We start from the raw sequence: 15,711 nt of genomic DNA, 5'->3' as shown, positions 1-15,711 counted from the left end.
GTTGTCTTAGACTATCATCAGCCATTCTGAGAAGGGTGGAGCTGTCTTTTTGGATGTCTAGACCCAGCCTCTCCATCAATTTTGAACTCATGATATTGACGGAGGATCCAGTGTCTAGAATAGCATGCTCCACCAATATTCCATCTACATAAGCTGGAACCCTAGGGCAATTCTTTTCTGCATGATCAAACCAACCTTCCCCTACTCATGCTATGCCCAAAGGTTCTACAATATACCCAATGTACAAGACTCTTCTTAAATTCCTTGCGTACTCCTGGAGATAATTTAATCAATTGCAAGAGGTTCACATCTGGTTTGACTTTGCAAAGAGAACTTGCCAAATCAAAGTCATAATAGTTAGCCAAAGCTCTCTTTTCTTGCCAAACCATCCTCTCTTTTGGTCTTTGGACCGGCTTCGGTGCTTCTTTCTTAACTCTTACCTTCTTTCTTGGCACTTCCTTATCCTTCTCAGGATCAACTTTCTTGTCAACCGGCCTTAGCAGTCCACCTTCCATGCTAGGACTCTGGACTTGCGTCCCCTTGTTCCCTTGCTTAGGGTTTCCCTCAATCGGTTTTTCCTTATCTTTGTCAACCTCTTTAGCCTTTTGGCCTCTTGTCACGGCTCTTAAGTTAAAGGTTTCAGCATCATTGACTTGTGCAGCCTCAATAAGGCTGACTCCATTGCCTTGTGGCAACTCTTCTATAGTGGTCTTTCCCCTTTGCAATATTTGTCTTGGTACATCATTTTGCTGCAAGTTATTTCCTTGCACTCTATGATTAACAAGGCCTGGCTGTTTACTCCCTTGTTGGAGGGAACTAATCTTACTCCAACAGGTAGCAACTAAGTGGCCCGACTTCCCACAAATGTCACATTTAACATTTGGAAAGTTTCTAGGGAAATGCTGTCCACCACACCACTTACAGCTGAATCTTGAGGGTCCACCCTCTTCAGGGCGTCAACTCCCTATCAGATTCTATTGCTTCTTCAGGAAATTAATGTCGACATCTATTGGTCGATATTGTTCGAAAATCATGTCGGTATAATGCTTCATCATATCCTTAACTTCGCCAAGGACATTAGATACACTCGACTCATAGCCTCAATCGTCTACCCGTTGTTCCATTGGCCTAACAATCTAATTTGGCATTGGTTGTTGACCCACCGGAACAACATTAGAATTCGAAACTTAGCCTCCAACATTTGTGGAGCCAACTGACTTGCCATAGGCATAGTCACACTGGGAGGAGCTGGCAACAAGGGTACATTCTGAACCATACTTCCTCTCCCATTAGGGTTAGTCGTAGGCATCCCTTGACTTCCATTTTTCAATGGTAGATTGCCTCCAAGTACTAAACCCACATTAACATTCATTCGAGAGGAGTAGGCCATCTGTAATCATACTTCTACTCCTTCTACCCACGTAATAGCGGTGTCTATATCAGCCAAAGCCACACTGCTCAATTGCACTTGAATATTAAAATCCAACCCATGCAAGAAGTATTGCAATTGGGCAGCTGGCGGAATAGGAATGTAAGTTTGTAACTTACGAAATACTTTCTTAAGCTTCTTAGCGTAGGCTTTCACATTCTCATGAGGGTCTTGGCGTGTTACATTCAAGACACGCAACCAATATTGACCACCTCTTTCAGGGGCATATTCTCCGCGGAAAGTTGCATAGAATTGATCGATTGTGGTTATGGTCCCAGACTCTATATGCTGTGATACCATACCGCAGCCCTTTCTTTTAATGTCATATTAAAGAACATCATGAGATGTCCCTCATCTTGGATGCGATAATTGAACATCAATCTTTGGAACTCACAAATGTAAAATTCCGCATCCTCTTCAGCTAACCCATTAAAAATGGGCAAGGAAACTCCTAAAGCTGGTAAATCTGGCGTCCCTGTAGGAATTGCAATGGGTTCTTCCATGGCTACAATCGAATTAGCAATGGGAGCTTGAACTGGCGGAATCACACCCCCACTTGAAGTGGGTAGACTTAATGGAAGAGAGGAAGAACTCGCGTTTCCTCCTACACCTAACGGACTATGTGGGGCAGTTGGGTTACTAAGACCACTTATAGGCAGCTCCCGGCAGACGCACCACTGATGGGACCTGAAATGGGCCGGCACTAGCTATAGCACTAGCCGGACCTCATGCTCATGACACAAACACCCTCACAGTCTCGCGGACCAGGAGCGTTAATCTAATGCTAAAGGACAAACTTCCCTAAAGCTTAATTCATGCGTTTATATTTTATAGTCCAACGTTTCCCTTAAACTCCTCAGAGGGAGAACCTATACTTATTGGTAATGCCACGATCACACACATATGGAGGCAACCTCACAGTAGAAACACCACGGCCCTACTGCAGCTCTCCTACATCGCAGGGATTGGCCCTTTGATGTGCTGCTCAACATATGACACAATCGAACACAAACTCCTCTCTTTTATATTTCTCGTATTTCCAAGAGATATACCATGTGTCCTTACTTAACAGTCCCTTAGGAAACCGACCCTCTATCCTACGGCAAGGAACAACCTCACAGGCTCAATCGTGGGTCACAGTCCTAAGAAAACAATTGCTATGCAGTCCAGGAGCTTTTCCTTTGATACCATGAACCATGCATAGTGCATAATGTGAATGGTTTAGTGCACAAACAAAAGAAAATCAGCATTGTGCATTGTGCGAAACCAATCTTTTTATGATTTCCATGCTAATATTTATGTATTGAAACGAGGAGAGACACCGAGCCTTATGCTCATGCTGCCTTTTTCTTTATTTTAAAACAACGTCCTATAGGCATGATGCAACACATAAATCAGGCTTAAATTTATATTTTGACGCTCAAACTCCCCTCTCACCCTACTGTTTAATGTTTTGCATTCGTTGATAGGTGAAAGAGTCGTTTTATGTGTATTTCTTTATAGGAAAAGCGATAAATACGGACAAAAACATAGAAACGAGGGTAAACTAAGGCTAATCTCATGCTCTACCTTCATTATACATTGCATAACCACTTATGTAATTTTTTGGAATTTTTTTTTATCGTTTCCTAATTTTCTCCTATTTAAAACCCAATTTTTACCATTTTTTTGTATTTTTCCTCTATTTTATTCTATTAAAAAAAGACTAGAAATTAAGATTGATTGTGGGCTGTGGCCCTTAAGTTTCTTCATAGTAAAATTTCAGGTTTTGTTGATGTTATATCTCATATTTCCCCTTTATTTTGTAAAAAATCCCCATATTACCCCTCAAACGCGTGTTTTACGGGTTTTATACCATTAACTTCAGCTATATCACTTATGATTTTCTGATTTTCAGAGCATAAACTGATAAAACTCATAGCAAACAACATCATGATGCATAATCAGCCCATGGGAACAATATTTCATCAACCAAATAGCATAAAAACTAATTTTTTCTTCATAAAAATTGAATTACCGCTTAGGCTTTGTGTCTCGAGATCTCGGGTTTGCTACGGGACTATAGGATAGCCCTCATTTAATGTCCAGCATCTTCAAGATCAGCAATCTTCATGTCTTCATTGATCCGGAAGCAATCCGGTCTCATCTGGACAAGCTTTCCTTCACCATAATATCCCATCCTCCATCAAATCATGCACATAGTGATACTGGATCTCTATATATTTGGTGCGTGCATGAAACACTGGATTTTTGGCAATGGCGATGCAACTCTGATTGTCACATCTCAGCACAGTTGGTTCTTCATCCTGCACTCCCATATGCCATAGAATCCTTCTCAACCATACGGCCTCACATGCAACAAAACAAGCTGCCTTGTACTCTGCTTCGGTAGAAGACAATGCCACTCTTGGTTGCTTCTTACTAATCCAAGAGAAAATTCCTGAACCCAAAGAGAAACAATAACCAGAAACTGACTTCCTAGAATCAATGTCTCCTGCCCAATCTGAGTCATAGTTTCCCACAAGAGAAGTTCCAAAACTGTATGTGATACCATAGTCAAGAGTTTTCTTCAAGTATCTGAGCACCCGCATCCCAACCTTCCAATGACTCTCATGAGGTTTGTTTGAGAACCTGCTCAAAACACCAACAGCAAAACTGATATATCTGGTCTGGTGTTACACAAGTAGATCAGACTGCCGACCAACCTCCTATACCTCCCAATGTCTGCTAGTGCTGATGTATCCTCGACGGATAACTTTGCATTCACCTCCATAGGTGTAGCTATCTCCTTGCACTCGGTCATGCCAAATGCCTTCAAGATCTCCCATGCATACTTCTTCTGAGAGGTGAAGATCTTTCCTGGCTCTTGCCAGACTTCAATCCCCAAACAATAGTGCAGCAAGCCCAAGTTTGTCATTTCAAACTCAGAACTCAAAGCCTTTCGAGTTTGGTTGATCATATCTTCATAGTCACCTGTAATAAGAAGGTTGTCCACATATAGGACAATCACTACAGACTTTTTACAATCCCTGTAAACATACAAGTTAGCATCTGAGGCACATCTTTTGAAGTTTAGGTTTAAAAAGAACCTATCTATCCGCTGGTACCATGCTCTGGGGGCTTGTTTTAGCCCATACAATGCCTTCTTCAGCTTACATACTTTGTTCTTAGAATGGGGGGCCTCAAACCCTGGTGGCTGAGCCACGTACACCTCCTCCTTGAGGTCACCATTTAAGAACGTTGACTTAACATCCATTTGGTACACTGGCCACTTCTTGTGGGCAGCCACTGCAAGTACCGTGCAAATAGTGGTCATTCTGGCAGTTGGGGCAAATGACTCTTGAAAATCAAACCCTTCAACTTGTGAAAATCCTTGGGCAACCAGTCTAGCTTTGTACTTTTCTAAGGTACCATCAACCTTGTACTTTACGTTCCAGATCCACTTGGTGCCAATAACCTTCCGCTTTGCTGGTCAATCCACTAGCTCCCAAGTGTCATTCTTCATTACGCTGTCATACTCCGCCTGCATAGCAGCCTTCCATGATGGATCTGCAAGTGCTTCTTCTAAGTCAGTTGCCTCCTTTACTTCTCTCATAATCTCAACCATCAAGGCCATATTGACTATGTGAGCAGAAGCCCTCCTTTGCTCCTCTATTCTCTGAGACCTCCTTGGTCCGTCTGCCTTCTCCTCAACAGATGCAGGCATAGGATTATTGTGGTCATAGAGCTGCTTCACCCAGCGCGGAAATGGCTTTTCCGGTGGGGTGATGTCAGGTTGGTGAACTTTTTCCTCATCATCTGAAGATGATGCTTCCTCCTCCTTAAGGATAGGGATAGCTCTCGGGACAGGTTCATAGTGGACTACTTCTTCGCTTGATGATAAAGTGGAAGAACTTGCCTTCTCCTCCTCCACTGTATGTGGCTCCTCCTTGAACACCACATCACAGCTCGCGATGATCTTCTTTGCCTCTTGGTCATATAATTTGTAAGCCTTCTGCTCATCACTATAACCCAAGAAGATACATTTTCTGCTTTTTGGTTGTAACTTGTTTCTCTTCTCATCTGGAACATGTGCATAACATTCACATCCAAAAATTCTGAAATGTGAGACAGATGGTTTCTTACCAGTGTAAGCCTCATGAGGTGTTTTTCCCTTGAGAGCCTTTGTATAGCTCCGATTTAGAATGTAGATAGCAGTATTAACAGCTTCAGCCCAAAAATGGTTAGGCAATCCCTTGCCCTTTAGCATGTATCTTGCCATCTCCACAATGGTGCGATTCCTGCGTTCCACAACACCGTTCTGCTGAGGTGTATGAGGCGTCGTCAATTGACGCTTGATCCCTTTGCTCTTGCAAAAGCCTTCAAACTCCTTTGAGTTGAACTGTTCTAAATTTCTTCACACTTTTCCCTGTTTCATTCTCAACAAGTATTAGCCATTCTTTAAACTTACCAAAAGCTTGAGCCTTATCATGAAGGAAGTACACCCACATCTTCCTACTATAGTCGTCGACAATCAACATAAAATAAGAAGATCCCCCCAAGGCCTGTGTGGGCATCTTACCACACAAGTCAGCATGCACCAACTCTAGAGGAGTCTGTGCTCTATTCTTGCTTTCTTGTGGAAATGCGTTTCTCTGTTGCTTGCCCATCATACAAGCTTCACATGGTTCCTTCAATTCAGTTATTGTAGGTAGGTGAGCAACCATACCTTGCTTTTGCATCTCCTTCAATACTGCAAATCCGATGTGTCCAAACCTTTCATGCCAAAGCTTACTTGTGCCCACTCCAGCGGTGGCTGTAAGAGCACTTAGCTCATACAGGTTGTTCCTTCTTTCTCCTTTGCCAACAATTGTGCCAGCACTATCAATAATTTATGCACCTGTCTTCTTGAACCTCACTTCATGACCAAGATCAATTATGGCAGCAACTGATAAGAGATTTCTCCTGATTTCGGGAACATACAACACATTTGAAAGCTTTTTGACTTCACCATTTGCAGCAACAAAAGAAATAGTACCTGTGCCCGCAGCAAGGCATTTAGCATCATTTCCAACCGTCACAGTGATGGATTCTTGTAGAGGCTGCATAGAACTGTATAGACTTTCTTGTTGGTCATGTGACGGGAGGCCCCACTATCCAACACCCATGAGTCAGTGGTAGATTCTTCTTGCGCCGAGGAGCACACTTCCTCAATGGTCGCCATGAATAATTCCAACTCTGCTTCAGCTGTATTGGCTGTCTCTTTTCCTTTACTTTTAAGGGTACCATTCTTTTCATCTGCCTTCTTGACACGACAATCTGCAATTGCATGTCCTTTCTTCTTGCAGTAGAAGCACTCTCCTTGAAACTTCTTCTTGCCGCCCTTCTTCTTTTTGTCACCATCATTTTTGGTGGAGGAAACACCTTTGCCTTTTGCATTGGCAGAGAATGCAGCATCTCCATTGTTGCTTGCTTCTCGGGCTTTCAGCCTCAACTCCTCCTCCATTAATAATACACAAAACTCCTCAAGAGTCAAAGCTTGAGGTCTCACCTGAGTATTAAGGGCAGTTACTAGTCTATCAAACTTTTGTGGACAAATCCGAAGACACCTCTGAGCTAGCTCTTCACTAGTCTTTTGTATCCCAGCGCCAGCCATCTGGTCGCGCAGATTCTTAATCCGAGTGATGAATGCTTCAACCGTCTCTCCTTCAGCAAACTTCTCCGCTGCTAGTTGCTTCTCCAATTGAATCCTTGTTTGGTTTCTTGTTTCATACTGACTCCTTAGTACATTCCAAGCCTCTGACGCTTTGGTTGTATGCTGAATCAGAGTCAAAACACTGTCAGAACAGCTTGTAACTAAGGCACACAATGCATCTACATTCCTTCGTTTCCAAGCTCGTAGAAGATCTGCATTCGGAGGAATCATCACACCAGGATTTGATGGCTGTGATTCTGCATCAGTCCCCAGCACAATCTCCAGAAGCTCATAAGAATCAAGGATAGTTGTAATTTTGAACTTCCACAAGGTGTAGTTTGTACCATCTAACTTGCCTTCACTGAAGGTTGGTGGACAAATCCTCAGTGTTTGAATAGCCAGTACAGCAACACCACCTCCTGCACCGCTTCCGAAAGTCGACATAGTTTCTCTTTGTTGTTGAAGCCTTTGCCTCTTGCACACTCTCCGATCTCTAGAGCCCCCTGGGCTCTGATACCATGAAAAATATTACACGGCGCAGCGAACAGAATCTGAGATAGAGATAGAGAGTACACAACAGATAAGAGGAGAATCAGTAAATTCTTTAACTTCAAACAACTGATACAAAGATGGCTTTGTCCACCCATGCGCTTCCACTGTGTGAAGCTTAGATGGCGATCTAGACAGAAGATAGGTGAAGAGTTTAAGGCTAGCTAGAACAACAACTCTGACTGGGTGAAAGATGAGTGAGTGATGGCTGCGAAGGGATTTAGCTTTTATAGCCTCGAAGGTCGTTAGGTTGGCCTGCTGACCGACCTACCATATGAGCCTCCACTAGTCGGCCAGGGAATATTCCCTTTACCATCGGGCCAGCCAGGGGCCGCTTCCGCGGCCCCCGGACCCCACAATAGGGGCCCCTTTTAACTCCCTTACCATGCAACTCAATGCAATGTGCTTCGAGTTGCTACCAACTTAACCTCTCCGTCTAACCCAAATATTAGACCCACAATAGTCACCTTTTTGCCATCCGGTCACATAGACCTCATCTGATATACAAGTCAGGACTCCACCAATGTCCGGGCTCACACTTGGCTGCTCCTCATAATGGGGGCCTTACAACTTTGAGCACCATGGATCATTGGTAGCACCTAATGAGGGTGGGGCATTGATCATATCTAACAAAAAAACCCCGCTAAACCCTCCCCACAACATGGCACCTCCCCCACCCCCCTCCCCACGACATGGCACACCCTCGCGCTCCATCGTACCATGACACTCCCTCTCCAAAAAACCCCGCCCCACAACAACACAACACATGCCCTCACCTCAAAAAACCTCGCTCAACCCACCCCACTCCCCCACGACATGGCACACCCTCATCCTTCCCCCCCCCCCACCCACCTCACGTCACCTTAAAAAACCTCGCTCAACCCACCCCACCTCACCCCCCACAACATGGCACACCCTCATCCCCCCCACCTCTCAAAAAACCCCCCACCCCACCTCACCTCACCCCACCCCACCCCCCCATGACATGATGCACCTTCCCCCCTAGGAAAACCATGCTCCACCCAACCCCCCCCACGACATGGCACAATCCCCCCCCACAACATGGCAGATTCAGGCCCCCAGACGTGAGCCTCTGGCCAGGGCATCTTTGGGGGCCCGATCCTGACAAAATTTGATGTGCACACTCCGGATGCCCTAAGGGCCCTACTAGTAAATTTTGACGCAAATCCGATGTATATATCTTTACCACACTCCATGCATAGTGAGTTTGACATAGTGAGTCTGCTGACACTGAACTTGTCTGATGCAAGACATTGTCCATATAGATGAATTTTCATCTAGACAAGGTGGCTGATCTGGTAGCCAAGGAAGGGTGCAGGACTCAGCATTGAAGGAGTATATCAGCCAACTTGTGAGCGACATTTTTGTATTCCATAAGACATTCTCTTCGGATTTTTCTGAGAACTTCTTGAAGTTGAGGGCACTAACAAAGGCTGGGCCCTTTAAGACCATCCCAACAAACTCTAGCTTGGAGAAAGCAGTGTTGCTTCGACATTCGAAGCTTCTCTAGTACTAGGCTTGGACCACTTTTTTCCATGGTGGCCCATGGCATGGTTGCTGGTATTGAAGACCCCAATGTCATTAGGCAAGAACTACTAGGGCAAAATGTGTTGCTGTCTATGATCAAGAATAGATCTAACAATGGGGAGTCTAGCTCAAAGAAGCCTAGGAGTGATAGATGTACTTAGTGTCAAATGATATCTCAATACCAATGTAATATAATTTGTAATCTTCTATTGAAGTAATGAAAACCCGGATTTGCATGCAATATAGTTTGTCATATGCGTCATTTATTATTGTTTTTTACTTGAGTATTACATTTATTGATCAGATTTATATGCAACACTATTCGTACCCTAAATTAATACGTAGTGCTTTATCAAGTTCGTGCGCAATATGTATTCGTTCGAACACATGTAATGATAACTCAAAGACATAAATAAAACAAATAAAAAGTGAATAAACAAAAATAAGACAGGCCAAAAAAAATTGTATTCATATTCATAACATTTTAAATGGGATCCATTACAACTAGGGTTTTACAAAATCTCTTTGAAAGCTACGTTCCGTATATGTTTTGGTAGTACAACCCTATCGTTGTTGATCTCCGCGAGGACTATCCTTCCATTGCCGGAAGAACCTCACTATCCGCAAATCCCTATCGATGACGGTGACTCTCCTTGCATGTACTGCTGCATAGATCGAGTCTCCAAACAAGTCAATGGCATAAGCTTCAATAGCTTCATGTAGTGCAAGGAGGGCTTGGGCAGTCCAATGATCAGGTTGTTGCAAGCGTGTTCCGTCTGGGAAGTACCTCATGCTGTTCTTAATGAGTATGCCGTCCATAATCTCATGCACTAGCTTCTGGAATGGAGCTTTTGGTATCATGAGGTGCGTGGTCTTTTGGTAATGGTGCATCTCATGAAGAGCCACTGTGTCGGCCTTCCCTTGACGCTTGCGATGCTGGCATGGTGGTAGTGTGGTGATGGTAGTGGAGCTGGGGGAGGTGGCCTTTGCATAGGATTTCCAGGGGGGTGTCTTCGGGCCGCTTGCTTGGTGCGTGCCATGTATTCTAGGAGAGAAAACCCAAAACTTAAAAGTGAAATGTGTAAAATGAGGTGAAACTTTAAACTTATGGCAGAACTTTCAAAAAACCCTTAAATCTGAATTAATGTATCCAAGATTTGGAAAAATATGGCTAGTGATCCGATTGACATGAAATTTTACGTGTGGACTCCTCTAGGGTACATCAACTACCAAAAAAAAAAGCCTCATCAGAAGTCTCTAGGACACCTATCCGGAGGCTGCCGTCTAGGGCCCTAAATCTGGGATTCAGGGCCCGAGACACCTACCTCTGGACAAGTGTCCTAGAAACTTTTGATGGGGTCAATTTTTTAATATCCATGATTTTTTATGATGCCTGGAATGTGGGTGAAGTTTCACCAGATTTTGATTTATAAAGTTGACAGTTCAATCATTTTTTGAAAATGCATTAACTGGATTATACTTCACTAATAACAGAAAAACTCGCCACCGCACAGAGTGTATGCAACTGCATACTAAATGTGTTGCCAACTAAACTACGTGAAATATTGGAAACTTAAAAATTCACAAAAAATAAGTCATGGGTCAAATGGAATATCGCATATCGAATATAGTGTTGCCAAATTGCTAAATACAGTAAAGATATAGTGTATCGACCCATGTACAACTGATCACTGATGTGTGTGTGATTGCGCATTGAATTTATCCTTAACAAAACTACTTTCAAAATTAGAAACTTGGAAATACGCACAATGCAAATCATGGCAAAATAGAATAATAAATATCAGATTTGGCATTACGAAACCATGAAATACACGGTAGATAGTGCATTGCACGAAGTACAACTAGAGATAGGTAAAATTTAGCTCCATTTTGTAGATCACTATGAAACCATGAAATACACGATAGATAGTGCATTGCACGAAGTACAACTAGAGATAGGTAAAATTTAGCTCCATTTTGTAGATCACTACTATCAAATACTTGAAGGTCTACTGGAAAGATAAACCAAAACTAAGCTCCTTACAATCTACAACCAAACCTGAGCTAAAAACATAGATCCAATTACAAGGTAGCTTCTCAAAGCATATTGTTGACATTAAGATTAAATGCATACTTGTTGCGGATCCTATGAACAAGAACCATATATATGGGCTTAATAGTGATAAGTCGGACATGAATGGCTAAAACTTAAGAATCACTCATTAGATCAATCAAGTAACTTTTAGCTGCTTCTTGGAGAGCAACAAAGGCTTGGCTTGACCATCGCCCCACATTCCTTGCCCGATTCCTTGAAAAGAACTTGTGGTGATGCCCTAACTGCAGATCTTGCAGTATTTCTCGCACCACCTTAAAGTTGGCACTCTTCTAGAATGTCCTTATCTCACGTAGCGTAGCTATGCCTGGTCTCCATCTTCGCTTCTTATGTGTTGGAGGACACGTATTACCAGCTAGAGCAATAGTGGGAGGTGGAGAAACTAGAGCACGTGGACCACCATTTCTGGACAATGGCAAACCATCATTATTGACCACACTAGGACCACCATTGTTTGACATAGTAGCACCACCATTATTACCTGTAGTAGGGCCACCAAGGGACCTTTGTCACTCACATACGCTCACTAGATTCAAAAGAGTGTTGAGCTCTTGCTCTTGCAGGTGCCTTCTTAATAGGAAGCTTGGAACGTGCCATGGTTGTGATAATGAAGGATAGAAAGGTGGACGGTAAAGTGAAGAGTAATGGGAAAAAATGAAAGGAGAGACTTGACTTTAGTATGCAACTTTTAAACTTATTGTAGTGTAAATGAACTTTAAAATTAAAAAACATACTTCGAAATCGACTTTGAAAAACATAGTGACAAACCTTCGAAATTTTAAACCAAATTTGCAAGACATCTCATGTTAAAGATATGAGTATTGATGTGTCATATCCAGGGTACCTATGCTCTCTCATGAACTCTAAATGCATCAAAAGTATTATCTTTATCTAGGTCTCCATTTCTTGCCATCTCTCTCTTGGGTTGCCAACCATTCTGCGTGGCGTTGTCTAGCTGTGTTGTTTTCATATCTTGCTTTTCTCACTTCATATATTGCCCTACTTATAAATTCTACTTAAGAGGTTTTGGACTTCTTTTCTTTCCTTGTATCGTATCTCTAGTCTCCTATACCACCATTGTAATAATTGCCTCATAGAATTGGAATCATTGATGCCACCTCCATGATCAGTTGCCTTTTGAAAAGCACAGCGAGCTTGCCAATGAGATCATTCCATGCCTTGAGTTGACCATACTACCAAACTTCCTTGATCTGCAAAGTATGGACCATATGCTTCAAGTATATGTTGCACAAGAAGAGATATTAGAAACACAAAATAATTTCAAATGATGATATTTTTTTGTAATGGTGACAATACTGACCATGTAGTGTGTTATACTATTTGTAGTCCATGCCTCCACTATGGACTTATGAAATTTAGCAACTGTCTCTTTAAATGTATTGGCATCACCATCCCTAAACCTCAACTTTTGCAAGAGAGTTGCTAATCTATCTAGGTGTATCTGATTAATAGTAAGCTAAGAAGTCAATGCCAAAAAATTTTATCAATAGCAAGAACGTCTAAATATCTGGGAGCAGCAGGTCAGCATCAATCCAGCAGCATGCAACTAATTCTGGATTGGCTCAAATCACACAATTACACCTCTTTGATTCATTATATCTATATTATTTTTTACCAAGTTTGATCTTGTCTCTTTCTCTTGATTTCAGTCATGATAGACCCTAATCAACCCCTAATCTACTTGTAATCTTATCTTTTAATCTACCTCTAATCAGCGTCCAATCTTATCTTCTGTTCTATCCAAAATATTCTCTCTCTCTCTCTCTCTCTCTCTCTCTCTCTCTCTCTCTCTCTCTCTCTCTCTCTCTCTCTCTCTCTCTCTCTCTCTCTCTCTCTCTCTCTCTCTCTCTCTCTCAAGAAGAATTGATCAAAGATATTTAAACACTTTTATATACAAGCTTGGCTAGTGGAGAACAATAACATCATCTTATCTTCTACCCTAATTTACTCTCTGTCACTCTATTACTTATTTTCCTAGTTCATCTCACATTGTCCTCTCTTCCCCCCTTCCTTCTCCCTCTTTCCCTCTCTCTCTCTCTCTCTATCTCTCTCTCTCTCTCTCTCTCTCTATGAATTGACACTTAAGGATTAAACAACAACTATGAAGAATAATAACATCACAGATATTTAAAAAATAAAGATACCTCCTTTATCACTTGATTGCTTGTAGTATAGAGTGTTGAAGAGGAAGATATCTTATAGCACAATACTGAGGAGGGAGATTACTTGTAGCAAGGTAGAGAATGTTGTAGATGGAGATTATTTGATTTTAGCAAATGCTATCAAAACCACTACTGTTGTAGACAGTACTGAGTATTTCTTCAAAAGAATTCGTATGCAAGAAATCATATTCTAGAGGGAAGGAGAAGAGTACACAAAATTTCGGACAAAACTAGAGCTTTGAGAGGAAATAAAGAAATGCCCAGAAATGGACATATACTTGTCCAAAAACAATAAAAATTTACAAGGAAACTCTCGAGTCAAAATTGTGTCTTTGGGTAAAAAATAATCTTAAAATATGATGTGTACGTCATTTTATATCGTTTTTTAACTTCCGCCCTTTTAAGAAGCAAGAATGAGAATGATTCTAATATATTTTCATGTTGAAAAGTCATGAGGGCATTAAAAAGTCATATATTAATGATTGGCTCAATTTTTACAAAAATTAGAATTGTATTTTTTTAGTTATGAGTATTTTGAGAAAAAGTGACATTATCCTACAGTTTGAGAATAAAATAATAGGTGAAATCTATTGAAAATATAAATACAAGATTTGGTTGATTGTAGAAGCTCTCTTATTCTAATATTATTTTGGAATCTCTTTTTAGAGAGAGAGGTGAGAGAAACCCCTTAAGGGGCAAAAAAGAGAGTCCATATTTCTCCTAATGATACTTTAAGAGAGATTGGGGGGAAGAAGTGAAAGAAGAAAAAGAAGAAGAAGAAAAGAGAGAGAGAGAGAGAGAGAGAGAGAGAGAGAGAGAGAGAGAGAGAACATGTAGAGAGAATTATAGAGAGAGAAAATATAAAATAGAGGAGAAAGAGAGAAGGAAAAGAGAGGAGAGAGAGAGAGAGAGAGAAGCAAAGCGCAAAGAGAAGAAAATGAGAGAGAGAGAGAGAGAGAAAAGAAAAAATTTAAAAAGAATAAAGAGAGAGAGAGAAAGAAGAGAGGGCAAAGAATAAAGAGAGAGAGAGAGAGAGAGAAAAGAAAAGCGAGGAGAGAAAAAAAGGAAAGAGAGAGAGAGGGAGAACCATGAGAGGAGAAAAAATAAACTAAAATATCTTACTACTATATTATTTTAGCTATAGGTTCGGAAATCCTCGAACCTCCAGAGGGCTTCCGGAACCTACCCCCTTTTCCAAACCTCCCTCCCTTTCCCTTCCCCTCTTTCTCATATGTAATATCTCATTTTCTCTTCCCCTTCCCTTTTTTCATTAAAGCCTCCCCCCTCACCTCCCTTTCTTAAATTAAAACCCCCTCCCCCCTCTCTCACTTATAATCTCTCTCTTTCTTTTCCCCCTCCCCTTTTTAATTGAATTCCTCCCCCCTCTCTCTCTCTCATGTGTAGGACCTAGGTTCTCTCTCTCTCTCTCTCTCTCTCTCTCTCTCTCTCTCTCTCTCTCTCTAATTAAACTTTTAAATGTAAACTTTTTGTTTAATTAAAATAAGGGGAGATATATATATATATATATATATATATATATATATATATAGAAGAGGGAGGGAGAGAGAGAGGGGGGAACAAAGAGAAAGAGAATTATAGAGAGAGAATATAAAATTTAAGAGAGAGAGAGAGAGGAAAAGAAAAAAGAAAAAGAGAGGAAAGAGGGGGAAGAGAAACAGAGAGAAGAAAATGAGAGAGAGAGAGAGAGAGAGAGAGAGAGAGAGAGAAATAAGAAGAAGAGAAAGAATTGGAACACAGTGAGAGAATTATAGAGAGAGGAAAGATAAAATTTAAAAGAAAGAAAGAGAATTATAGATAGATAAAATATAAAATTTAAGAGAGAGAGGAAAAGAAAAAAGGAAAAGAGAGGAGAGAGGGAAGAGGAGGGAGAGAGATAGAGAGAAAAAAATGTGAGAGAAAATAAGAAGAAGAAGAGAAAGAATTTGAACACATAGAGAAAATTATAGAGAGAGAAAATATAAAATTTAAAAGAAAGAGAAAAGAAAAAAATTAAAGAGAAAAAAAAGAAAAAAGAAATACTTTCTTTTTAATTAAAATAGAGATATATATATATATATATACAAAGAGCAAAAAAGAAGGAAGAGGAGAGGGAGGGAGGGAGAGAGAGGGGGAACATAGAGAAAGAGAGTTATAGAGAGAGAAATCTCTCTCTTTCTTTTCCCCCTCCCCTTTTTAATTAAATTCCTCCCCCCTC

At 41.2% G+C, this 15,711-nt stretch overlaps 1 pseudogene; it reads right to left on the bottom strand.

Annotated features, from left to right (window-relative positions):
• Positions 1-12,833: 12,833 nt before the first annotated feature.
• LOC148036993 (uncharacterized) overlaps positions 12,834-15,711 on the bottom strand; it is a 7,539-nt pseudogene continuing 4,661 nt past the window's right edge.

This window comes from Lygodium microphyllum, chromosome 4 (genome assembly GCF_053477565.2).
Source record: "Lygodium microphyllum isolate KBCC chromosome 4, Lygodium_microphyllum_v1.1.10, whole genome shotgun sequence".
Lineage (NCBI taxonomy): Eukaryota > Viridiplantae > Streptophyta > Polypodiopsida > Schizaeales > Lygodiaceae > Lygodium > Lygodium microphyllum.
This window is presented reverse-complemented; position numbering and strand designations above follow the sequence as displayed.